This window comes from Mustela lutreola, chromosome 8, assembly GCF_030435805.1.
Source record: "Mustela lutreola isolate mMusLut2 chromosome 8, mMusLut2.pri, whole genome shotgun sequence".
Classification (NCBI taxonomy): domain Eukaryota; kingdom Metazoa; phylum Chordata; class Mammalia; order Carnivora; family Mustelidae; genus Mustela; species Mustela lutreola.
In genome coordinates, this window is record NC_081297.1 from 125,015,620 (window position 1) to 125,042,985 (window position 27,366).

Sequence of the window (27,366 nt, forward strand, 5' to 3'; positions counted from 1 at the left end):
CCAGATAAATGAGATGATACATGTAAAGTGCTTAGAATGGAGCCTGGCATCCATTAAACATTCAATGACTGTGAGTTGTCATTATTATCATTAGAGGTAACCGAAGGGTTGTGACAGAGAGGTATGTGCAAGGGACAGGGCAGCTCCACACAGCTTGCAGTAAGATGGAATTGGGGAAGGGTTTAGAGAACATGTGTACAATACCTTCTGTTTGAGTTTTAAAGGGGAAGTAGGAGTTCATAAAGAAGGCAGAGGGGAAGGGCATCCTAGGCAGAGGCAACAAAGTGCCAAGGTGTGGAGGTGATGGCTGTACATTGTGGGCACCTAGTGCCTAGGGGCGGGGTGGGGTGGTGGCAGCCAAGTCTGGGGGCACAGGCCCAGGACTGCTCAGCAGGGGCCCTGAGTGCAGTGTAAAAATCCAATCTATGATAGAGCACAACTGATGACATTTGAGAAAGGGATCAACATGAACAGACTTGCATTTAGAACGCCTACTCCAGTGGAATATGGATGGGAAGCGGGCTGAAATAGGGGCAGGGAGCCCAGTTAGGAAGCTGTTGGAACAATCTAGATGAAAAATTGGGAGGACTAGATGCTGGCATTGAGGATAGAGAAGAGGGGAATGGGTTTAGAGAGATTTAGGAGGAAGGATTATTAAATGTGTTCTGCCTAGGGGGGATATGGTCCCCACAGGGCAAAAACTGGTTGGGGGGATGGTGTGAAAAAAAACTCAGATATTAAGATTCGAAAGGGCCACAGTACATAAACACATAAGCAGTTATCCATGCAATTAAAATTTCATGGGAGGGATACATAGGGAAAAACCTGTCTGAAAAGTTGTAAGGAGATAATGATGACACGAAGTTTGAGAAGCACGGGCTTAGACTCGTTGCCTGATTGAGCTGTGGCCAAGGGAGAAGAATTCTAACATGATACCTAGATTTCTGGTTTGGACAGCTATTCATAGGCACCCAGAATGGGTACCCAGTGTGTATGGCTGGCGTATGTGTTACGCTCCTTGAATGTAAGCCAATAGTGAGTCATATTCGTTGAGCGCTTATGGTGAGCTCGCCCTTTTAAGTGCTTTACTTATACCAACAGTGAGAGGTAGGGGCTGTTCTCATTCCCACTTGCCGTATGAGGAAACTGAGACCCGGCCCAGAGCCGCAAGCAGTTCACTCTGTGAGAGTGCTGGGTAAGCGTGTGGAGGTACTGGGTCTCAGCTCAGGACGGAGTCCGACTTCTACCTTTTCCTGCCGTGTGATGTTCGGTTAGATTATTTTGGTTAGTTTTCCTCTAAATTTTAATTTCTTCACGTGTGAAACAGCTGCCTCTGCTCTTCTCTAAGAGGAGTTGTTGAGATTAAATGAGAGGCTTTACTGCTGAATCTCTAAAACATACAGTGCCGTGTGAATGTAGGTGGTATTTTTCACGTAGTCAATAAATGCCAGTTTTCCAATTAAGTGTCCTGCTCTTGGTTTTGGCTCAGGCCGTGATCTCAGGGTCGTGAGATGGAACCTCTGGACAGGCTGTGCCTTCAACCCAGAGTCTGCTTCTCTCCATCCCCTCCCCTCCCCCGACTCCACACTTTCTCTCTCTAAAAAAATAATAAAAATAAATAAATGCCATTTATTTATACCCTCGCTTCTGTCCTCCTCAGTCGGTGTTCAGGCAGCTCCCCGAAGACTGGGAGAGGAGAATGAGAGCCCCCCACCATCGTTGCTGCCACTGCCTCTGTGTCTTCTGCTCCCCCCACCCCCACCCCGTGCTTACCGATCCCAGAAGATGACTCAGGCAGCTTTTATTTCCTTGGGGTTTCATGCATGTCCTCCCATCAGAACACAGTGATTCACTTCTCAAGCTGTGGTCATTTGCTGCTCCTTGCAGCTGTTTTCCCAGAGGCCACCAGCGACCTTTGGTTAAGTCCAGTGGCATTTTTCCGGTTGCCACTTGCTGTCTTGGCGGCATGTCGGGGGCGGGGCAGGGGGCTCCTCCCTTCCATTCTGGATGTTGCCCCCTGCCTTGGTCCTGTTTTTCCTCCTGCTCCTCCAGCTCCTGTTTCTCAGCTTCTTGCCCTGCTTGTCTCTTCAGTGCTTGCCTTCTCCGGAGTTCCGTTAAATTCTTCTTCTCTTCTCACTGGCTCTGTTCTCCTAGGGCAGAGCCCATCTGCGCCCTTGCTGGATGACCTCAGTGTGAGCGGCTTCTGGATGGCTCTCTCTGGCCCCGAGAGAGAGCTGTGTTTCTGTCCTCTGCCTTTACGCAGCCACAAGAAAACCTCATGTTGCTCACAGCAAACACCCTCTTCCTCGAGGATATTTATTTTGTCCAGTTTGAAAATACAGTCCCAGTCAAATAATCCAAAGAAAGTGGTGGGTTTTTTGGTTGTTTGATTTGGTTTTTGGAAGCATTTAGCCCAGATATCACCTCACGTCTTTCTTGAAGCTTTGTGTACCCCTTTCATGGCTGGCTGAGAAAACCCTCTTCTGTGTTTCCAAAGCCCCAGGGGAATATTTCTCTTCTGGCACATCCAAACTATGGTAGACTTTTGTCCTCAAGTAGACTGGGAGTTCCCTGAAGGCAAGAACTCAGCTTTCCATCCTTGTGGACTCAGAACCTAGCACATGGCCAAATGCCTCCTGGTGCCAATACGTGTCGGCTGAGCGGGTGAATCTGTGGTGGCCTTATTTGCTTCCCTCCTCTTCACGTCCAAGCATCGTAACTGTCCTGCTCGTCAGCTCGGGTTGTCGTAATAGAGTATGCAGGCTGGGTGGCTTGAACAACCAAAATTGATTTTCTCATCGTCCCAGAGTCTGGAAATCCGACATAAGTTTTCAGCAAGTTTGGTTTCTCCTGAGACGCCACTGGCCCTCACGCTGCCTCTTTACGTGGTTTTCCCCCGTGTGTGCGTGCATCTCCGTGTTTCTCCGTGTCCCCTGATAGTCTCCTCTTACAAGGGTACCAGTCATACTGGATTAGGGCCAGCCGAATAATGGCCTCATTTTAACTTAATTACTTCTTTAAAGACTCCAAGTAGAATCACATACCAAGGTACTGGGGGATCAGGGCTTCACCATAGGACTTCTGGGGAGGCACAGTTCAGCCTGTAACACTCTTACACTATTATCACCTTTTTTTTTGGACTTTATGTGTCAGCTTTCCTGGCTAGTCAGTGGAGAATAACTCTTTGGTTCATGATCTTCCCTGAAAGTGATTCTTTGGCATTTCTTAGAGGTTGCTACTTACCGTGTGCTGGGTGCCAGGCTCTACCCATTCACTTCACCAAACTTAAAACAGAGTGCAATTTTTTTTTTAAGACTTTATTCATTTATTTATTTGACAGACAGAGATCACAAGTAGGCAGAGAGGCAGGCAGAGAGTGAGGGGGAAGCAGGCTTTCCCGCTGAGCAGGGAGCCCGTTGTGGGACTCGATCCCAGGACCCCGGGACCATGACCTGAGCCGAAGGCAGAGGCTTAACCACTGAGCCACCCAGGTGCCCCAAAACAGAGTGCAATTTTTAACCTGCTTGGTTAGGAAACCACTTTTTCAGCATTATCATTAATTGTTGTAATAATGACGTCTCATGGAGTGCCTGGGTGGCTCAGTGGGTTAAAGCCTCTGCCTTCGGCTCGAGTCACGATCTCGGGGTCCTGAGATCGAGCCCCGCATTGGGCTCTCTGCTCGGCAGGGAGCCTGCTTCCCTTCCTCTCTCTCTGCCTGCCTCTCTGCCTACTTGTGATCTATCTCTGTCAAATAAATAAATAAAATCTTTTAAAAAAATGAGGTCTCATGTGGGAGGGTGGTTTTCTCCTCGTTGGTGAAAACTCTGCTCACGGACATACGGGTTCGCTATAGGAGTGGGTACAGCGGTCAGAACCTGTGAGCTCAGCTCTGCTCAGGGCCGCATCATTTTAAAGATGAGAGAAATTCTAAGACTGAAGATTTAAGGTTTTCACCATGGGCCCCTCTGAATTCATATTCCTAGGAACACTGCATAAAATAAAAGCAAAATGAAAATCACCCTCTTTAACTGGCACATAACCCAACAGCCTAGGAACAACAGAATTGCTCAGGCCCACTGAGACAAGAATTTTGTACACACAGTAGCCTTGGTTCTTAAGTTCTGGGCTTCTGCATTAATCAGCCTTTTTCTGATGTTCAACTTTCTTACAGTTTAATGCACAGCCCCTCCCCTGGGCTATTGGCTAGCTGACTTCGCTTTTGCCTCTTCATTTTCCACAGATGCCCTAGAAACTTGGCCTCCTGCTTCTTTTTTTTACCTCTCCCCACACCGCTCAGCTTTCACCACTTTTGCTTGGGTTTCTCTTGTCTTAGGCTGCAGTTTTCTTGATTTCTCCTGGGTGTCCTTTCTTCCTCCTGGATTCGTCTTTTCCTTTCCTCTTTGCTTCCCCAACAGTCTTCTTCTTTTAGAGGCAAGCTGGTTTCCAAGCTGATTTTGGCCTTTCTCTGTCACCTTGCCTTTGGTATAAAGCCGGGGGTTGGCCTCCTATGGCCAAGTCCCTGGGGTCATATCGGTTTTTGTGTGGCCCCTAAGTCGAGGATTTACCTGTTTATAGGGTTGGAACAAAAACAAGGGCACAGAAAGAGTATTTCTTAACATGTGAAAATTATGAGATTCAAATTTTTGTGTTGATAAATAAAGTTTTATTGGAACACAGCCAGGCTTAGTTGTTTATGTGTTGTCTGTGTCTGCTTTCACGCTAAACTGGCAGAGTTCGGTAGTTGCAATAGAGACTTTACAGCTCACAAAGTCCAAAAACTATTTACTGTTGGGGCCTTTACAAAGAAGGTCAGCCCCACACTTCATATAAAGAGTTAGAAAGGCCGGAAAATAGCTTTGCATGACAGGAATCAATTTTGTTTACCTTTCTTTTCTTAGTGCTTACCAGAGTGCTGGATTAAAGCTAATGCTTAGTTCTAAAATTGTTTTGAGAGTCAAAAGTGGAGAGGCCTTTCTTCAGGGCAAACTTTCCCTGTGAAAGTATGTTATTATCTCTGCCATTTCTTTTGAATTAAATTTTGCCAGAAGAGATTTGTCATACCAGGGCCATTGAACCTTTTCTTTCATTTCTAAAATTGTATTAAAGGGAAAAAAAGAATTAGGTAAACCAAACAGATAAAACTCCTTTGTACTCTGCACACTCACACGAGGATTTAATTTCAGCTTATCCCATATACTTACTCATGGTTTAGTCTCAAAACGTTTAAGTACTGGGGTGATGAGATAATGTTAGCATTTGAGTACTAATCACAAGAAAGAGTTAGGCAAGGTTTGCCATCATGAGCATTTGGATTTTGTTCTCATCCATTAGGTATTTTGTGTACTTTGTACAACCCTCTATCTTGTCTTTGTTTTCACCTTCTTTGAAGGAAATCATTTACCACTGAAACTCAAACCTCCAGACGTGTAATGCCAAGTAAGGGTAAGAAATCTCTTCCCATTCCCCGAGATAGCCATTGTGTTATTTCTGTCTGTTATTCAGAAATGTGGCTGGATGAGGTTTCTCAATCCCCTAAGGCATTTGTTAACAGTACATTTGGAGTGTTCACAGAGTGCTGTGGGCTGGAAAAGGCATCAAAGGGATCACATTAGAAATGGAAGGTAGAGCCCTTGTCTTTCAAGGAGTTTGTAGTCTTTATGGCAAGAGAAGGGTGACATGCATGTGAATTTCTGAACATTTAACAGTGGCCTGCAGAGAAATACCAGTGCAGTGAATGGAGTTTCACCCAAGCCCGCGGCATGAAGAAGGGATCTCAGTGGGGAGGAGGGGTAAAGTAGGGAATGCTTGTTGGGTGACTCTGGGTGGTAAGGAAGGTAGTCATGATCACTAGGGAAGAAGCCAGTCCATACAGAGTAGATACTGAGTATTTCCTCCCAGATGGCTTCCCAAGATGCTTTGCTGGAACATTAAACCCTTAATGTTGCAAATGGAATAGTTTTCCCCCCAATAAATCCAGCTTCTCCCCTTGTCTTTAGGAATGTTGTCAGTGTCATTTTGTTTTCTGAATTATGTACCTGCCCTTTTCACAAAGCAGGTCCTTGAATGAGTGGGTTCTGTGAGGGGAAGGACAGCAAACAGATTGTTTGGCTCAAATGAAGAACTGATGTGTTTAGAAAAGGAGAGAGAGAGAGACAGATAAGAGGGAGGTGAGCTGATGGATGATCTTGATGTCTAGGCATTGGTTTGGGCTTGAGAAGGTCGGGGAGCAAGCCTTGAATGTGAGGAAAGTGGCCCAGGGAGACAGAACATCTCTCCATCTACCATCTTCTGGGGCTGACTTCACCTGCCCCATAAGATTTCCCCAGATTTTAACTGAGATACAGACATCCATTCTGCTTCTCATTTTAACTTAGCATTGGCTTCAGGTGCGTGCTGTTAGGGCTAATAATGTTAGGCTTTGGGGAGAAACCGAGAATCCCGTGTTTCAGGTGGTATCTGACTATGACTCGGTCTGAAGCACAAGCCCACAGTTTCCCTTGCGAGAGGGAAATAGCTCAGCTTGGTCTTTGATGCTTTTCAGGGTCTTCTTACCTGCAGGCTCCCTAGAGCCTTGTTCACACCATGCCTCCACCCGTAATCTGTATCTTCATCTCTCCCATCCTTCCTCTTACTCCTTACAAAACAAGCAAACAGAAACCCCATAACTCTTTGCAGGCAAATGCAGTGGACCTTAGAGGTCCTGTGGTGAGGTCCTGTGGATGGGGACACAGCTGTGGGTGGTTGGGCACTGTTGATAGTTCCTGAGAGAGCAGTGGCCCTGAAGGCAGGGGATCAGACCACCCTCCCTGAAGTCCCTGCTTTTCTAGCCCTGGTTTGTTCAGATTCGGTAAGCTCCATTCCAACTCAGTTCACAAGTGGTTTAAATCATTTATGTTATTTTTTTCAATTCACTTGGGAAATGAAAACAGACAGAAAATAGACATTTTCATTATTTTTAGAACAGTGTTTCACACCTACTATAGACTCCCCGAACTGGCCAAATGCAGATTTTGGCTCTAAGGTTGCTGATTAGATGCTGACTCTGTTCTTGAGGGCAGAAGTGAACACAAGGACAGATGCTTCCTTACTACCTTCCAAAGGGGCAAAAGGCAGTTATCTCTTTAGAAAGTAAACCGAAACAAACAAAAATAAAAATTAAAACAGGTGCCACAAAGAAAACAGGGGCCAATCAGGTATTGTGTGTGTGTGTGTGTGTTTTCTTTCTTAAGGTCCTTTTAATTGAAAGCTTGGAGTAAAAATTGTGGTATACTTGGGAAAATGAGAAGTCAGTTGATCTAAGCTCAGATACTGGCTATTTCTGGCTGGTTCCCTATCCTTGGACAAGATTTTTTTTTTTTTTTAAATAACTTTTTACTTTGAAATCATTTAAGACAAGAAGTTGCAGAAGTAGTACAGAGAGTTCTGAGGTACCTTTCCCTCAGTTCTCCTCCCCACCAAAGAAAATATCTTCTACTTTGTCAACCAGGACACTCACATTGATACTATTAACTTAAACAGGACCTACTGGGATAGTTTTAACACGCTTTTTTTTAAAAGATTTTATTTATTTATTTGACAGAGAGAAATTACAAGTACACTGAGAGGCAGGCAGAGAGAGAGAGAGAAGGAAGCAGGCTCCCTGCTGAGCAGAGAGCCCAATGCGGGACTCGATCCCAGGACCCTGAGATCATGACCTGAGCCGAAGGCAGCGGCTTCACCCACTGAGCCACCCAGGCGCCCCTTAACACGCTTTTGAAGTATGTGTGTGTTCTATGAAATTCTGTCACACTTAGGTTCGTGTATGCTTTTGATTTTTAATGTACACTTGAAATTATTTGGAGTTGTGTGGGTACTTTGTAATAGCAGAATAGAAAAACTGGGGACTGTTTAATTTAGAAATCTCAATTTAATACTCTTACTTTAAAAACTTCTGGATTAGGAAGTAGCAGGTCAGGTTCTAATTCCAGCTGCCCCGGCTAGAGGAGAAATGAGGGAGCTAACCCAGGCAGAAATACTGTTTTTCCCATGGTTTCAGGTGAAAACCTACAGATCATCGTTACTTTGATCTTTTGCTGTGCCAACCCCTGTCCACAGCATCTGTCCCATTAGCTAACCTAAAATAGCCTCAAATCTGTCTACTTACCTCCTTCCCTTGCCAGGGTTATTGCAGTAGCCTCCACACGGATTCCCTCTGCAACCCATTGTCCACACAGCTGCCAGAACACTCTTTTACAAATGGAAAGCAGATTATGTTATTCCTCCTTGTAAACCTTCCTCCAGTGGCTTCCATTGCACTGAAATGAAATCAGAACTCCTTATCAGAGCCCACGAGGCCCTTGTGATTCGCAGCTTCTGCTACTTCAGTCACATGACTCTGACTAGTCTCCCTCCTCACTGTGTGTGCTCTGGCCCTACGGGTCTCCTGGTGGCCAGGTTAATTCCCATTGAGGCCTATGTTCCAGCTGTCCCCGTGTCTGGTATGCCCTCCTCCTAGTTGTGCTGTAATGATTAGCTCCTTCTGTTAACTTAGGTGCCAGGCCTCTTCAGTAAGGCCTACCCAGTCTGTGCAAGTTAGACCCCTCCCAAGTCACTTTCTGGCGTATTGGTGTTGTATCTGTTTTCTCTCCTTGTCGCTTATAACACTCTCTGAGCCTGGCCTCTGCGCTTGACTGGGTTTGTTTTTACTTGACCAGTAAGTTATCCATCCTTAGACTATAAGCTGGTTGAGAAATAGTAACTGGCTGCTTCAGCCTTTATCCCTGGTGCGTAGGACATAGACTGTAAGCTGGTTGAGAAATAGTAACTGGCTGCTTCAGCCTTTATCCCTGGTGCGTAGGACAGTGCCTGCCCCACAGGAGGTCTCAGTTGTGATTTTTGGAGGAGGTGCTCCAGTGGACACATTGATGCAGGTGAACACAGAGGTTCTTGAAACCGAAAAAATGACTTGATTGAATGAAATAATTTGAGGTTTAAGAATCATGATTTTTTTTCCATTTTGGGGGACTCTGAGGAAAACACCATTAAATTACTATATACTGTAGATCCTATTTTATGTACCCATGTTTACTAGCAGGCCTTTTTCTGAGTCAGGGCCACTTGAGGTGGGAAAAGTCAGTCTTCCATACCCTTGCAGACAGACTCCTTTCTGCTTGAACGTGTCAGGCCATGTTAGTGATTTGAAGAGGTAAAGTTGAAATATATTCATTTCCCCCATCAGTGGTGCCTTGACACTGCAGAAGACCACTGAACAGGATTCAACTTTCTCGGTAATACAGAAGGTACATGATTCTAAGTACAGAAGGTACTCAGAATCATGTGGCTTGACATTTAGCCAAACTTGCTTTCATTATTAACTTAAACACGTTCTTTTTCTTTTGCATTTCACGTGTAAGTAATGGCTCCCGAGGCTGGAAGACTCATAGCTGCTAATGTTCTCACTGAAATGAAAAGAGAATGATTTATGTCCTCTGCTGCATTTCTTAAATTCCTGTTTAACTTTCATTTTATTGATAGAGCCACATTACCAAAATGTCACTGTGTTTATTTATTTTTTTTTTAAGATTTTATTTATTTATTTGACAGACAGAGATCACAAGTGGGCAGAGAGGCAGGCAGAGAGCGGTGAGGGGAAGCAGAGTCTCTGAGGAGCAGAGAGCCCCATGTGGGGCTCGACCTGAGCCAAAGGCTGGGGCTTAACCCATTGAGCCACCCAGGCACCCCCACTGTGTCTACTTTTGATGGTATTTCCAGCTACTTGTGCCTTTGAAGCAGTTTCAGAAACATAATGCACTTCAGGAATAGAGATGCATGTGTTTTTAGACACGTGTTATGCTGACAATGCTTTGCTACTGCTGAAGGAATGGTTTCTGAGTGAAAGAAATCGTTAAGTATTTTTATCAGAGGTTAATACATTTTATCTAATTAAATTCTGGAGTTCTCTTTTGAAAAATGCATATGCTCATCTAGCTTCTAGTAATGTAAATGATGACCTTTGGTTCCTTTCCTGGTGGTTTTATTGTTGTTATTGGTAATGCATTGTTTTTCAAGCAAATATGTGCTTATCAATCTGGAAGGTGGCATTTTCTGCTAAAAGCATTATTGCCATTTTCACATTGTTAGGCCTCTACCTTGTAGGGCGTTTTCTTGAGAACTTATTTTCTTTTATTGATTTTTAAAAATGGCACACCGGTGGTCAGTGTGAATTCATATTATGAAAAATGTGAGTGGCGGAATATGATTAGACATACTACAAGGTAGTCGTTTGTGTGAAAAATTGATGCTCTGAAGCATCTGCTACCAAAATTTGTTCTCTTTGTGTTACCCTTCCTCCCCGTCCTTGGGGCCACTTAATGGTTCTGCATTTTTTTTGAAGAGCCAAACAGGACTTGAGGGAGATAGTGGGGAGGAGGAAGAGTAGGAGGGGATACAATGAGCAGGCTCTTTTCCCAGAAGCCTCTCACTTGCAGCGTCTGAAATGACTGTTGTTGGGGAAAAGTGGTATTCATACTGATGAGGTAAAAATGCCGGCCCATTTCGAGGAGCTATTGTTTTCATACTAGGACTTCTTTGTACAAACAAAAGGACGTTCTAAAGGAAAAGGACCGTTTGCAGTTGAGTGTTTTCCATTCTGGTAGCGTCTGAGAATAATTTTCAGAATTCCTAGTATTACATGCAATCATTGCTTAGCAGTTGGATCTTTTTATTTTTATGATGGCAGTTTGCATTTAATTTCTGTTTTAAGTCCCACCCACGTTTTTAAATAATGTAATACAGTTTACCCTTGAACAACACGGGGTTTAGTGACGCCCACCCTGTGCCTGGTCAGAAATCCGAAAATAACTTTTCACTCCCCCAAAGCTTACCAATTGCTGGCCTCCTGTTGACTGGAAGCCTTACCAATCACATAAAGAGTCAGTTAACTCGTATTTTGTATGTTTTATGTACTATATGCTCTGTACCATATTGTTATAATATGAGAAGTTAGAGAAAAGAAAGTGTTATTGAGAAAAATCATAAGGAACTGTAAGTCAAGGAACACCAAAGATTGCCAGCAACACCCGAAGCTGAAAGTAAGAAATGGAACAGATTCTTCCCTGAGCCCTCAGAGAGAGCATGGCACTGTGAACACCCTGATTTTGGACTTCTGGCCTCCAGAACTATGCCAAATAAATTTCTGTTGTATTAAGCAGTCCAGTTTCCAATAACTTGTCACAGTAGCTATATGAAACTAATCAGGGTGGGTAGAACAGGGATTGACTAGAAAGAAGCATGAGGGAACTCTGAGGGGGTGAAGGAAATGTTCTATATTTTGATAGGGCTTTGGGTTAAAAGAATGAATACATTTGCCACAACTCATCTGCTAGTACACTTGAGATTTGTGCATGTTATTCTATGTAAGGTTTCCCTCAAGAACAAAAAGTGCCATAAATAAACATTGAATTCTGGTTATTCATATGCATGCTGAAGCATTTAAGGGTGAAGCGTACAGATGTCTGCAACTTATTTTAATTGGTGGGTGGAAGGATCGGCCGATATGTGAGAAAGCAAACATAGCAAACTGTTAACCACTGTAGAATCTAGGTGGGGGGCGTTTGAAGTTTGCTGTACGCTTCTTTTAATTTTTTTTTTCTTTTAAGATTTTATTTATTTATTTGACAGAGAGAGACACAGCAAGAGAGGGAACACAAGCAGGGGAAGTAGGAGAGGGAGAAGCAGGCTTCCCGCTGAGCAGGGAGCCTGATGTGGAACTCAATCCCAGCACCCTGTGACCATGACTTGAGCCAAAGGCAGACGCTTGACGATTGAGCCACCCGGACACCCTCTTTTAACTTTCTTACGTGTTTGAAAGTTTTCATGATAAAATGATGGAGAAAAAACAAAAAAAAAAACAAAAAAAAAAGAAAGAGAAAATACATTTATAGTACTGCAGTGTGTTTACTGAAAAAAAAAAACAACCCAAAACCTTTGTTAAGTGGATCCACGTAGTTCAAACCCATATTGTTTGGGGGCCAGTTGTAAATTGTTTTCTTAACTGTTGGGTGACTAAGTGAAATATGTATAATTTGCCCAATAGCATAATTCTGTGACCTGTATAATCCATATGGGTGCTGTGGCTTTTGTAGGACTGCCTACAATTTTAGTAGTAAGATTGATTCAAGGTTTTCATTCAAAATCACCTAATTTGTCTTCCTCATGTCTATGAGTCAAATCTCTGGGAAGAGTAGTTCATTGGACATAGGACAAATATTGGACTGTGAGTATCTGTCATCTTTATAAATGTTTGGGGGAGGGGCACTTTTGTGAGTGGTGATGTTCTATGATTATTTTTTTAAATTAAAAATATTGTTAGATAACAAAGTGTTCTCAAACTTGGCAGATTCTAACAACCATTTGATTGCGTGGGTTAGGAATTCAGAAGGGATTCAGCTGTGTGGTTTGTGTCTGATCCATATGATGTCAGTTGTGGTGCCTGGGGCTAGAGGCTTCAATTCTAAGACGGCTTCTTCCCTCCTCCATCTAGTGCCTGGGCTGGGGGTGTGCTGACTGTTGATTCTGGCTCTTGGCAGGAGACTCAGCGAGAGCTGTTGGTTTGAGCACTGACACATGGTCTTTCCAGTGTGCTTGCACTACCCTCAGCATGGCAGCTGGGTTTCCAGAGGGAGTGTCCCCAAAAGGTGTAGGTAGAAACTTTAAGGCTCAAAGCTTCTTATGACCTAGCCCATAAGTTCCAGAACACTATTTCTCCCACATTTTATTGGTCAGATAAGACACTAGCACCAAGCTAGACTCAAAGTGAGGGGAATTATCCTCCATTTTGCACTAGGAGAAGCGGCAGAGATTTCAAGGCTATCTTTAATAGCTGGTGATGGGATCACATCAGGATTGCATTTACTTAATAGCAATTTATGCCTCTCCTGAAGTTCAGATAGCTTAAAGTATAAATACTAATAAGTAGTTCCACTTAAGGGGAACCTATTCCAAATGGTACAGCCTTCAATTAAAAAAAAAAAAAGTCTGATGTGATTCATCCCAGTCATTTAATGGATGACTGTAATCTCAAAACATCTAGAAAGATGTCAGTCCTCTGAGTCATAGTGCAAGCTAGTTTGTTCGAAGAGTTCAAAGGAATCATAGATCTTACAGCTGGAAAGGACTCCCAAGGGATTACATCATCAATATCACCTTCCAAAAAGATTTATTGAGCACCACATAGGTGCCAGGCCCTGGAAATGCAGAGGAGAAAATGACACAATTCTTGCCTCTGAGACATAGTTGAGGAAACAGGACTGATGCATAAGAGATGAATAGAAATCCATGGAATATAGTCTGGGTGGCAAAAGTACAGGTGATATGTGCACAGGAAGGAAGAGTCATCAGTAGAGGCTATTGGGGCTGGGGCGGAGGCTGGGAAAGGGCATAAGGAGATAGGCTTCCCATTACACTGAAAACAAAATCCAGAGTGTTGGTCGTCACCTTCAAGTCCCTCTGTGAACTCGATCCCTGCTTCCTCTCCAATCTCCTTTTCTACCTTGTTTTTCCTCCCTCACTGGCCCCCTTCCTTGAATATGCAGACATTTCAGGACCTTTGCTCTTGCTCATTCCTTGGCCTGGAATGCTCTTTCCCTAGATATTCCCATGGCTTGCTTTCTGACTTCAGTCAGATCTCTGGTCAAATATGCCCTCTTCAAGCCTTCTCTGGCCACCCACCTCATCTACTTCCTATCCTTCATCACTGTTCATCTTCATGAAGGCAGGGTCATTGTCTCCCTTGTTCCTTACTGTACCTCAGCACCTAGAACAGTGCCTGGCAAATTCTTGGTGCCTGATAAAAAATGGCTGAATGAATCTATAAGGATGCACATGTAGAACTTGAGATGGGGAAGGATTTAGCAAAATGGAAGACAGGTGGTACTGCTGGCTGCTTGCAAGGTAGAATGAAAGAGAAGCAAAAGTATACCAATACATTCATAGGTCGTTTGTTTTAATGCTGACCTCAGGGTCCTCATTCAACAACTTCTGGGCCTTCAGACCGCCCCCCCCCCCCCCCAAGCCCCCATAGCTTCTTCATGTGGTAAGCACTACAATAGGGCTTACCAGGGAGTGATTCACTCAGACCAGATACACTGTGTCATGCCAGGTCTCGGTTATCAGAGAACTTGCCGTTCCTCAAAAGTACTCTGTACGATAGCGCTTCTTAGTCTTTGCTCCTGTTTGTATTTCTATCTGGAATATCCTGCTTTTTGTCTTGACATTTTGAAATTCCATGTGGATGACCTCTTTCCTCCATTGTACTTAATAGTTATGTGATTTGATATCAAATAAGCATATTCTGCTTCACCTGGAAATATTTATATACATGTAGTTCTTTCACTTAAGTATAAACTCTTTGCAGAGCCTGGGTCTAGTTTGCTTTTTATTCTCTGGTACAGAGCATTGGAGATTCTTTTTTTTTTTTTTTTTTCATCCAGCACAAATCTATTTAATGGAGATGGATAGCAGATGTTCCACTATGATTAATTAGTCCAGGGGCCTGTTATCATTAGGTAGAGAAGAAGCCACCATCAGTCTTTTGGGAGTAGCCTCCATTGGTGGCTGCAGTGTGAGGGGACACTATGGATCCCTGGATGCTGTGGATAGACTCCTTCTTAGGGTTGATTCAGTATCTGATGTTAGACCGGGAAGTGATGGAAGGTCGTGGAGGAGGGGGTAAAAGTTCTCCAGGGAATTGGGTCTTGATGATTTCATGGGTATCCTGGGTAGTCTCCTGGTGTAAGAGTATCTCACTTTTGTTCTTGAATGTCCCTGTGTGGTGGTTGTACAAGGCTGCTAAGCGAAAATCCAGGTCATCCTTTGGTATCTCAGGATCAAAAAAATAAACATCCCGCCTCATGGAGGTGATTGTGGGAGTTGAGCTGAGCCGACTCCAGGGTTCCTGTTGCTGAGCAAGGTGAGCTGGGTTCTTATATGGCAGTTTCTTGGAAGCCCGGAGTTTTCCCAGGTAGGTCTCATCGTTATCCAACGTAGGGTGCTGGAAAGGGTCTCGGGTGAAAGGCATGGTAAAATGTGGAGTGAGAAGCAGGTGTGAAGGATGGAAAGCCTGGAGATTCTTAATAAGAATGTGTTAAACTTACTTGAATATGAGAAATTAGAGTTCTTCAAGCCCTTAGTGTAAAATGAATACATATGTCTAGAAATCAGAAGAGGCAATGTTAAATTCCCAAGGAAACTAAACAGTAATAAAATTATCTTCATTAGTGGGCTTCTCTGGTTGGTGTGATCAGTTTAGCTTTCTCAGGTGACATTCATGGCTCACAAAGGGCCTGTAGAATCAACAACTTACACGTTTTTATATCAGGTTACTGATTGCTGCATAATATACCATGCCAACATTTAGTGGCTTTAAACAATAACAGCTTGTTAGTTCTCCCAATTTTGTAAGTTGGCTGGGCTCAGCTGAGTGGTTCTGTTGCTCCACGTTGTGTCAATTAGTGTCACTAAGGCAGTGGATGCTTGCAGTTGCAGAGCCTGCCTGGTCCTAGAATGTCCAGTAAAGCTTCACTCACACATCTTGTGTTGGCTATAGACAGGAACAGCTTTGCTCCTCTCCACGATGGCCTCATTTCCTTGGGCAGCTAGACTGGGCTCCTGATCGCGTGGTCCCAAAACTCCAAGTGTGTGGGGGCACTGCCACATCTCTCAAGGTCTAGATCAGGACTTGGCACAGCATCCCTTCCACCACGTTGTCCTGGTCCAGGTGAGTCCCAAGGCCAGCCAAATTCGGGGGGAGGGCGTGGAAACGCCACCTCTTGGTGGGTTGGGTGGCATGTGTGTAACAGAGCTGTGAGGAGTTATCAGGGGCAATGTTTGCAGACAGTCCACATCAGCATGCTTCGATTTTTAATAGTTTTACCTCTTCAGTGGGAAGTAGAGCATTATTAGTGAAGTCACAGGTCTTGAGTATTAGTTGAACCCCTTGTGTTTGAATTATGAAGTGTTTATAGAGAGAAGTGTTGTGAACATTTTGGGCTTAATTGAGCAGCAGCTGAAGATCGTTGGCTGTGTTGCCCTGGTTTTCTGCTTTCCTTGGCATTTATGTTGTATCGTACATGTTCCATTGGTTGGGGCGGAGGTTGGAATCAGAAGCCAAAGCCTCTGAAAGGCGGTTTGGGACTCTTGTCTAGTTCTCAGGGTAACCTAGACCGAGGGACTCTGTCTGCGGGTCAAGTAAGCCCAGGCCAAGAAGCAGAAGGGAACAAGCCTGTTGCTCTAGGCCAATGGTATAATGTTAATAGATGGCAGAGGAAAACTTGAACTATTCAACTGCTGTTTGGCTTCTGCCTTCTCTGTTTTAACTGGTTTCTCTGATTCCTTTCTTGCCTCCTAAAGTTCATTTCCCACAGAGCAACCAGAGTGATCTTTTAAAAATGTCAATCAGATCATGTACTTCCTCAGCTTAAAATAAACCAGTGGGTTTCCCTTGTACTTGTGATAAAATAGCTACTCCTCCTTAGCATAGATTGGCTCCTGCTCCCACCTCTGACACACACCTCCTACGACTCTCCCCTCCCTCTTTATGTTTCAAGCCACTTTTTGCTTGTTTCTGTTCCTGGAGCCCTCAGGTTTATCCTGCCAGGTTCATCCTGCATTAGGGCCTTTTTCTTTTTGTTCCTTTTCTCTGGAACGCTCTACCCCTAGATCTCTGCGGCTGGCTCTTCATTCCAGGCCCAGCCCCAGCCCAGATGACCTTGGAGAGACCTGCCTGACCTCCCAGGCTATAGCAGTGCACCGGGCACTTCCCTTGTTTCTCTGTTCTGTTCTTTTTAGCACTGAACCTCTGTTTCTCATTTTTCTCATTTATAAAATGTGGTTGATAACAGTATGTACTTCATAGAGTTGTTACGAGGATTAAGTTAGTTAATATTTAGAAGGCTATTGGGTATATGGTATGCTCTCAAATGTTAGCTGTTATTATATCACTCTTTGCCACTTGGAATTCCCTGCTTATTTTTTTGCTTCTTTACTGACTTCTCCCATTACTGGAGTGTTAGCTCTTTGCAAGCAGGTACTGCCTTTGCCTGTCTTGTTCATGTTCCATCTCTAGTCCCATTGTGTCAACATATACAGTAGATCTTCGGTAAGTAGTCCTTTATAAAGTGAATAAATGAAAGGCAGGAATGGTCATCCTGAATAAGCCAGAAAAATCCTTGGTAATATGAAATTAAAGCTTGAGAAACTTGAATGGATAGGACAAGACTGTTTAATTGCTCAAAATGAGTTTAAGAGTTTTGATCCAGAAGAATTCTATTTCAGGACACTAAAAGAACTTGGGGATAATTTGTTATTAAGTATTATTTCATAGAATTTTGAAGAATGGAAAAATGTCAGAATTATGAAGGTAGGTAAAGGCAGTCCTAATTTTCAATAGTGAGGAATATGGTTCAAAAGCCATAGACCGAGAGAGAATGTGTTATCCTCCTCATGGGCAGAGTTCTAAAATGGATTAGTAAAAGGATGGTTTGTGAATGCTTATAACAGCATTGTTTAGTGGGCAGCTGGGGCACCCTTAGAGAAAAGAGGCCTGGAAAAATAGTTTTGTTTTGTTTTCCAAGTTACCACTTTAGTTCGGTGGTAGAATCAAGATAAAAATAAAGATCTCCTGATTCTTTTCCAACAGTGCTTTCAAACTCCTCAATTTTTTTACATAAAACAGATTTTCTTTTGTATGTTGTTATTTTGAGGATAAGCTTAAAAAAAAAGCCACTTTTGAAGGCTCTCTGGAGGCTCAGTTGGGGAACATTGATCCTTAGAAGTTCAAAGGCAGGGCGCCTGGGTGGCTCAGTGGGTTGGGCCTCTGCTATCGGCTCAGGTCATGACCTCAGGGTCCTGGGATAGAGCCCCTCATCGGGCTCTCTGCTCAGTGGGGAGCCTTCTTCCCCTTCTCTCTCTGCCTGCCTCTCTGCCTACTTGTGATCTCTCTCTCTCTGTCAAATAAATAAATAAAATCTTAAAAAAAAAAAAAAAAGTTCAAGGGCATATTCTCAGAGATCCATGAGATTTCATTCCCTTTTGTTCTGCTTTAAAGGAGGTTTGTGCACTACTAGGTCCAGAAAGTTGCTACTATATTTTGCCAGGTTATTTGATTAACACAACTTTACCTGTTGTCCATCTACAGAAAAGAGTGTATGTTCTTCCATTCGACCTGTGCTGTTCAACATGGTAGCCTCTACTGCAAGTGTTGAACAGTAAAAATGTAGTAACTCCAAATTGATGTGTGCTGAAGTGGAAAATGTATGCTGGATTCAAATGCATACCATATTTTAGTACCAAAAAGTAATGTAAGCTATCTAATCATTATTTATTTTATGTGCCTATTAAAATGATGTTTTGATATATTGGGTTACATAAAATTCATTATTAAAATTAATTTCATCTTGGGGGCATCTGGTGGCTCAGTCAGTTAGGCATCTGCCTTTGACTCAGGTCATGATCTCTGAGTCCTGGGACGGAGCCCTGTGTGGGTCTCCCTGCTTAGTGGGGAGTCTGTTTCTCCCTCTCTCTCTACTCCCACCCGCCACCTCATGCTCTCTCTCTTCAATAAATTTAAAAAAATCTTAAAAAATTAATTTCATCTTGTTTTTCTTTTTAGAAATGTGGCTGCTAGGCCACTAGAAAATTTAAAATTATATGTATGGCTCAGATTATTGGATGGTAAGCCCTTAGAATTTGTTGCCTTTCTCAGATGCAAGGGTTGATGGAATTGGTTCTCCTTGTGTTAGCAAAATGGCTGCATCTGTAAGGCTGGAAGTTAGTGGGAAGGGGCAACTCCTGATGCATCTGTCACTTTTATCAGGAAAAGCAGTAGTCTTCCCAGAAACCCCTAGCCCATTTCCTTTTTTGTTTCGGTGGCTGGGAGTGTTGCATGATTACTCCTTGCTGCAGGAGAGGCTGCACAGTGAATGTTTGTTCTTCCAGCCTCTAGAATGGAAATAGTACATGAGAAAGAAGTTGGCAGTGACAGTTGTGTTAGCCCAAAGAACAGGATGGCACCCTGCTTAGGTTGAGTTTTATTAAACAACTCCTATGTAGAGATGGGATAACTGAGGACCAGAGACGCTCTTCCCTTTGATTCTTATATAAATTATTTACACGGTAAGAGTAAGACTTCTCACTTTACCTCTTTCTACCTTTCTAACTTCATTAGCAAGAAGAGTGTATTCCTGAAAATGACAGGGCATGTTGGTATAATTGTCACTACTTTGCATCTTTTTAACATTGGTTTGGACATTTTCTTTTACTACAAAGTAATTTTTAGTAGTCTTATAAGGAATAGACATAATTTTTATGTTCATCTCCTCATTAACTTGTTGTATTTCTCTATGAGTGTTCCCTGTGCTTCTCCTTTTTAACCAGTGGCCCATTATGGGCATCATAATGTCTGAACAATGTATGTCTAAGAATAAAACAATTTTAAAACACCGTGATTACTGGCAGCATTCAGCTGAGTTTCTGATCGTCACCACCTGCTGTAGTGCTCCTTAGATATGAATTTGCATGTTCTCAAACCATTCTGCTTTGAAGAAAAAACTGTTGATTGATTTAAAAATACAAATTGAACTAGATGCCAAGTACTGCCTTTAAAGACTCAAGGCCCTCACCCCAGTGTACCCTGCCCCACTCCTCCCAACAGAGTCCCTTGAGAACGACTTTGGGAAATGGTGGTGATGCGATGGTACTTGTATTTGTAAGAGCATGAAAATGAGAGTTTGGAAAAATATAAGAAATTCAAGTTTTGCTGAAGAGAATTGACCTGTGGAATATTGTAATGCAAATGGGTTTGGTGTGTTTTAATGGAAAGAATTCAAAACAGATGGTCCCTGACTTGATTTTTCAACTTTATGACGGTGTGAAGGCTGTACGCATTCAGTAGAAACTCGACTTGGGAGCATAAGTCTTCTCCCAGGCAGGCAGGACACAGCCCGACACCCTCCGGTGACAACGGGCAGCAGGGGGAGCCACGGCTCCCAGTCAGCCATGTGATCGTGCAACGAATGCTCTCTGCTCAGACCCCCATTCTGTTCCTCACTTCCCAAGTGAGTACAGCTGTTCAACATTTTCTTACAAAATAGACTTTGTGTGAGATGATCTTTTCCCACTGTGGACAAACGTAAGTGTTCTGGGCAGTTAAGGTAAATGAGATTAAGCAATGATGTTCAATAGGGTTGGTATATGGAATGTATTTTCCGTAGGATATTTTAAACTTAGGATGAGTTTTTCAGGAAGTAACTCCTTTGTAAGTCAAGGAAGATCTTTATTTTAAATAGTTAAGTGTCTGTTGTGGGTTGAAAAGCTAGGGACATTTATTTTGACCATTTAGTGCCCAGAGAATTTGAATAGGAAACTAGCGAGCTGTGGAATGTCCCTCTGTCTATTCATTGTTGGGCTTTATATGTACCTCTCTCTCAAGCCTCAAAACCTCTCTCAATGAAGTAGGTATTTTCCCCATTTTGCAGAGAAGGAAGCTCAGAGAGATGAGCTTTTCCAAGGCCTCAACGCTATACATCAGCGCACTGTTAGAAACCCAGAGGTGTCTCCAAGACCTGTGGTTCTCCTACTGAGTTAATCTGAACAGTTTGCAAAGTCTGCAGCTGTAATTGTTTTTGTAGTTAATGTTCTTGAACTGGCAACAAGTAAATAGTTTATTTAATGATACTCTCAATTTGCTTGGGCAAATTGAGATCATGTATTACTTATTTGGGTCAATAAATGTATTTTTTAATATTTAAGTATGCATTTGATTTTTTTCAGGTCTTGCTTTTTGTGGTAGGGAACAGACTTCACTAGTACTCTCTTTGGAGGGGCGCCTCTCTTATCAGGCACAGATCTTACCCAAATAATTAAATATATGCCGTGTCAGTTGAAGCACAAAGAACTACAAGCTACTGTTTTGTCCTTATTCTTTTCTGCTGTGAATCTCACCAGGTTAAAGTTTGGTTTTCACTGTAGGAAAGAACAAATGGCAACTTTGTGAATTGTGGCATTTGAGGTTTGACTGATAAGCAAGACTACTCCAGCACTCAGTAGGAATAGAGCTGTTGCCAAAGACATAGGAAAGTCTGTTGTAAGTGAAAGGAGTGATCTTTGGCATTTGGCCATCTGAGTTTCACGATAACATGAAGCAGCAGGAACCTTGGAATTGTTCTTCTTTATATTCCGTTCCTGGATAATTACCAACTCTACTAAGATTTTGAAAGGTCCTTTTATTTTGTGATTGCATCTTTCGGCAAGAGCTCTTATTATCTTATTATGCAATTTGTCTCATTTATGATGCTCAGGTGGGAAAACTTTCAGCCTCAGCAATTGAAAAGATCACTGTGATGAGTGTTTTGTGGTGCTTTTGCTTGTTTTGCTGTTGAGCAAGCAGAGTTCAAGACAGGTGAATTCTTTCCAGATGTGTTTTTGAATAACTGGACAGATCCTGGGGTCTCTTCAAGAATAACAAGTGACTGTGTTCTCTCCCTCTTCCTCCATGCACAGCTTCCTGTGGTCACTCTGCTAAGGGCTCTGTAGTTGTGGGATGATTCCACAGTTAATACCGAAAAATAGTTCATCCAAGCAGCCAATCCCTGAGCTTGACTAGGTCTGCTTATTTGTTGCCAAAACCTGTCACTGTCCAGGAGACACAGCCGTTTTGCTTTCATTTGCTTTGTTACCATTTTAGGCATGAAATGAAACCATTTTCTGCCAAACATAATGTTTCTGTGTAGAAATAAATACTTCATGGGTTTTAAGGAGTTGAGAGTCAGGCCTATGAGTAACTGAAACTGTAATGACTCAACTTGACACTGATGGCCTTTTCCTGAGGTAGAGAGGAGGGGATGTGAGAAATGAGGCTCCACCCACAGTACTCAGTGTCCAGCTCAGCCACAGGCAGCCAGGGTTGCTGAGCCAGAGGGTGAAGCCAGCAAGCTGATAGAGCGGTGATAGAGCGCACTCAGCTCTATGTTAATGACATTCATTCATTCTGGAGGATTTAATGGAGCTTCTACATGGGCCCATGCCAGGCCTATTCAAGGGAGAAATGGGGACCCACCTCAGGGATCGGGAATCAGTTCTTTGGGAAGTTTTTCTTAACAATACCCTGTATTCATGGAAGACTCTGTGTTGTTTTCTTGGGCTCTCCTTGAACACAGGGCTTACGCTGTTACAGTATGCTTCTCTGTGTCCTCGCTTATCTCACTCTCTAGACTGTGAGCCCTTGAGGACAGGGATAATTTGTATACTTAGTGCCTAATACATGTTATATGTTCAATAAATGTCTGTTAAATAATGAAATGGCAATATTCAGCTGCTTTCTTCCACAGGTCCTCCATCCCTTCCAAGGAAAAGAAATATACCAGAAATTCTACCAGTTAAGCACAACTGGTAATCAGAACTAATGAAACATAGTAGTATGGACATGAACAAACTTGAAAAATAAAGGTGATCATAAAATATGTAGCAATTGCACACAGCACGTATGAAGAATTCTTCCAAACTGGGCTGAGCCATATAAAGGAACACTTGAATAAATGGAGAAACATGTCATGTTTTTTGGTGAGAATTGTTAATGTAGAAAGTATATCAATATTGTTCTTATCTACATTAATCCAAAGTTTGAAGTAATTCTAGCAAAAATTACAGTAGGATTATTGTTCTATGAATTTGATAGAATAATTTTAAAGTTCAGAAAACTATTGTTTGAGATTAGGGAAGAATGAAAAAAACAGGAGATTTTATCTCATCAAATTTTAAAATATTATAAAATACAGTAAATAAAAAATAAAATAGTATATAAACTCAGAAACTAGAGGCCAGTATAACATACCAAAACATGACAAAGACATTGTAAGAAAAAATCAGACTTCATTAACATAGATGCAAAAATGCTTAACAAAATATTAACAGTTTATAGTAAAATAGAAAAATGGTAATATATCATTACCAAATGGGGTTTATCCCAGAAATTCAAAATTGGTTTAACATTTGAAAATCAGTGTACTTTATCATAGTAACAGGATAGAAGAGAATTTAGAATGGCATAGCTACAACAGGAAGCCTAAAAGCTGGCCGGGTGGGATGCAGGCTCCCTGCTGAGCAGAGAGCCCGATGCAGGGCTCAATCCCAGGACCCTGAGATCATGAACTGAGCTGAAGGCAGAGGCTTTAACCCACTGAGCAACCCAGGCGCCCCAGTATAATGGGCTGTTGATATACAACAAATGAACAGATTAATAAACAACAAATGAATTCTCTAGCACAAAAATGGACCAAGGATATGAAAAGGCAGTTAGCAAGAGAAGAAATATGAATGGCTGCTAAGACTCTTCTACTACTCTGACAACAACCTGGACAACTACAACTAGCAACTGCTATTTACCGAGTGTTTATTGTGTCAGGCACTGGGCTAGGGCTTACATACAGTGCTTCAGGAGATACTGAGACAGGTGCAGTGATTTACATCTTACAGTGGAGAGAGTCCAACTTAGGGAGTCCAGATGCCTTGTCCTAGGTCACACAATTACCAGGGTTTCTATAACCCAGGACTGTTTGCCCCCAAAGCTCTTAATCTTCAGTAGACACTGACCTCTATCTAGCAATGTACTTATGAAAAGAAAATGCAAATGAAAGCAACCTGAAGTTACCATTTGGTTTGTCTGTCAGATTGGAAGTGAGTTAAAAAAAAAATCTTATTGCTAGGAAAGTTTCCTCTAAAGAAAAGTCTGTACTCTCTTCTATAGTTGGTAGCTGTGTCAACTGACATATTTCTGGAAGGCAGTTTGGCAATATGTATCAAGAGCCACATCCTTTGACATAGTATTTCTACTTCTAGGAATTTGAAAGGATTAATTTGACATGTAGTCATATGTATAAGAATGTTCAATTCAGTATTTATAAAAGCACAAGTTTGAAAGAAACTTGTCCGTCGGTGAAGGACTAAATCGGTATGGGAGAATTGAAGATGTAGAGCTGTATTTATTAATTTTTTAATGTCCCTGACTTACTATTAGATGGAAAAGTAAAACAAAGCCAGTTGCAAAACAGACCATGTGGCGCAACCCTATATTTGAGAAACTCGGTGTTTATATACCCACACATGCCAAGAAAAAAGTCTGGGACACGGTGTTGACAGTGGTGTAATTATAAATGATTTATTTTCTTTATATTTTTATGCAGTTTTTCTGATTTCTTTTTGCTGTACAAATATACTCTGGTTTTTAAAAAGTATTTAAAAATACTTGTTATAATTTTCCCATACTCATGGAACATTCCAACTTGAAGTTTAAGTACAAAATTTAGAGATTTCATCCAGGTCTGTATATTTACTTTGCTTTTGTTAGGGAGTTTTTAGGTTTTCCCTGTACTTACATTTTACTCTTTGAGAGTTGGCATAAGTGTAAGTGCACACACACACATGATTTCCCATGTGTTTTTCTAAGAATTGCCAGAATTTTTTCACTGATTGGGTTTAAAGTAATGGTTTGCCAGCTATTTGATTTACAAATCCAGTTATTGTGAAATTGACATGAGTAAACTTCTCAATAGATGCAGGGGAGTCCTATTCATGCTTGACCAGTCAGCAGTTCGGCAAGGTCGGGTTTTTCTATCGGGCACTTTTTTTTTTTTTTTTAAGTTAAGTAATCTGAACTCCCAACATAGGGCTCAAACTCAGGACCCTGAGATCAAGAGTTACATGCTCCACCAACTAAGTCAGCCAGGTGCTCTGGGCTCACACCTTCTTAATAACAAATGGAATTTTTATTTTATTTTATTTTTTTAAGATTTTATTTATTTGACAGAGAGAGAGAAAGAGATCACAAGTAGGCGGAGAGGCAGGCAGAGGGAGAGGCGAGCAGAGAGCCTAATGTGGGGCTTGATCCCAGGACCCTGAGACCATGACCTAAGCTAAAGGCAGAGGCTTAACCCACTGAACCACCCAGGCGCCCCAACAAATGGAATTTTTTTTTTTTTTTAACAAATGGAATTTTTTAAAAAATGGTCTTAAATATTGCTGAAGGAGTCCCCCTCAAGGAACCTCCTGGTTTAGAAAAGTATTCTTTCTGATAAGGAGACAGTCATGTTGGGAATATCTCCTGAGGCTTGATACATAACCTAGAATTTATTATGAAACTCTGAAAGCTGGAATTTTATATGGCTTGTGGGCAATTTGCACAGTGACTGTGAGCATCTTCCTAACCACTCAACATTGTTTAATGATGAGAATTGTAGGCTAAGTAACTAGGGTTCATTTTGGTGGTATCTCTGAAGATGTGGGTGCAGAGATATGAGTTCCATTTGATTGAGCTGGTGGTTTAAGAAATAAATTTTTAACTTGCTTACCAAATGAAAGCGGAAAACACTTGTAGTGGAAATACTGGGTGTAGATAGTTCCAAAGGCCATTCGGGGCAACCGAGCAAGGTGACAGTCACCACGAACGTAGTTAGTAATGGGCTTTTAGAGACAGTGTCTTAATGCAGTAGTTATTTTGAATAATCTTTGAAATGGTTTATTGACCCTGTTCTTCTATCTGACATTCTCTTTCAGAGGTGTACATGTCGCACTGATCTCATGTGAATAGTGGAACTCTTATGTAGCAGTTAAGAGGGTGCATTTTGGAGTCAGGTAGCCCTGAGTTAAATAAAATCCAGTCTCTACTATGGAGAAGTGTTGTTACTTTTGGAAAGTTACCCAGTCTCCTGGGCTTCAGTTTCTTCATCTCAAAAGTACCAACCTAGAGCATTACTGAGAGGATTCAATGAGAGAATTTTTGTTAAGAGTTCAATAGCATCTGGTACATAGGAAATACTCAGGTTGCTCTTAGCACATATAGTTCAATCTCTTTTAGAATATTTTGATAAGAAGTGATATATTGGAAAGGATGTATACTGTATTATCTCAAAGACCCAGACCGGAACCCTGGCTGTGTCTCTTAATAACCCTGTGACCTTGGGCAAGTCACTTATGCTCGGAGACTTAATTTTCTCCTGTGAAGTGGGGTCAGTAATGCTTACCTTATCAGATGTGAAGATTAGAAATAATAGGCTAAGTATCAAACTCTGTGTTTGGAGTAAGTAGGTATTCAGTGAATGGTTACTATGTCATGGTTATAAAGCTGAATATCAAAGAACATCTTAAGGCTTTTTATATTTTCGCTTTCATCTTTGTGTTTTACCTTGTAATTGTAATTCTTTAAGAAATTGAGCGCATATAGCTAAGACTGTGCAATATAAGAAAAGTTTAAGAAGTTCTCTAAAAATTTATTATCGTAGTACAATTGGTAAAAAGAATAAGAATCTGAAGTGATGGATGGTATTAGAGAGAAGGATGTGTATGCAGGGCCTGGCTTTGGGCTCCTTGTCAGGGGCCGGTCTCTCAGGAGGAGGAAGCAGGAAGGGCAGTGGTTTCACTGCTCGCAGTCACCCCATCTTACTCCACTGCCCAAGTGGATGCCACAGGTTCCTGTTCCTGTGCTGGTGGGGGCACTGGCTGGTCCTCTAGGGTAGTTGCTGGAAGTGCGCCGGCGGCGAGGAAGGGCCTGGCTGGCTGGCAGGCATTTGTGATGTGATGCAATCTTATTTCCCTGTGCAGCTGCCCTCCTGGGTGGGCTTCGTGCAGACCTGGGACCTCTGGCTTCGTGTTGGCACGGGATGGTGCTCAGTGCGATCCCTTAGTCTGCTTGTCCTCCCTCCCTCTCTTCTTCCGTCTTTCCATCTATCCTTTAGGTGCCAGTAATAGCGGTGGACAAAACAGATAAAAATCCTTGCCTTCAGGAGCTTATATTTCAGAGATTTATAGCATCCTCAGACTGTAGTGTCTCATTTGCTGGCTGGCTCACTCGATTATTTATTTATTTATAATTATTGAGGTATAGTTGACATACAATGTTATTATTAGTTTCAGGTGTACAACACAGTGACTTGGCAATTCTATATATTACTCAGTGCTCACCACAGTATGTGTCATCACCATCTGTCGTTATGTAATGTTATAATATCATTGACTATATTCCCTAGTACTTTTCATCTCAGTGACTTCTTCGTTTCATAACTGGAAGTTTGTACCTCTTAATCCCCTTCACCTATTTTGCCTATAACCCCAGCCCCCCTCCCTCTGGCAGCCATCAGTTCTCTGTATTTATAATCTATTTCTGTTTTTCTGTTTGTTTTGTTTTCTTAGATTCCACGATATAAGTGAAATCATATGAAATTTGTCTTTCTCTGACTTATTTCACTTAGCATAATGCCCTCTAGGTCCATACATGTTGTTGCAAATGGCAAAATGTCATTCTTTTTTTATGACTGAATAATATTCTGTCCTAGATATCTCTCT

The 27,366-nt window shown here is 42.2% G+C and overlaps 1 protein-coding gene and 1 pseudogene across 1 annotated transcript in view; one reads left to right on the forward strand and one right to left on the reverse strand.

Moving 5' to 3' along the window:
- Positions 1 to 27,366, forward strand: part of CRADD (CASP2 and RIPK1 domain containing adaptor with death domain) — a 179,888-nt gene that overhangs the window by 15,247 nt on the left and 137,275 nt on the right. The gene's annotated exons all lie outside the window — the stretch shown is intronic.
- LOC131839269 (cilia- and flagella-associated protein 276-like) lies at positions 14,458 to 15,091 on the reverse strand (annotated as a pseudogene).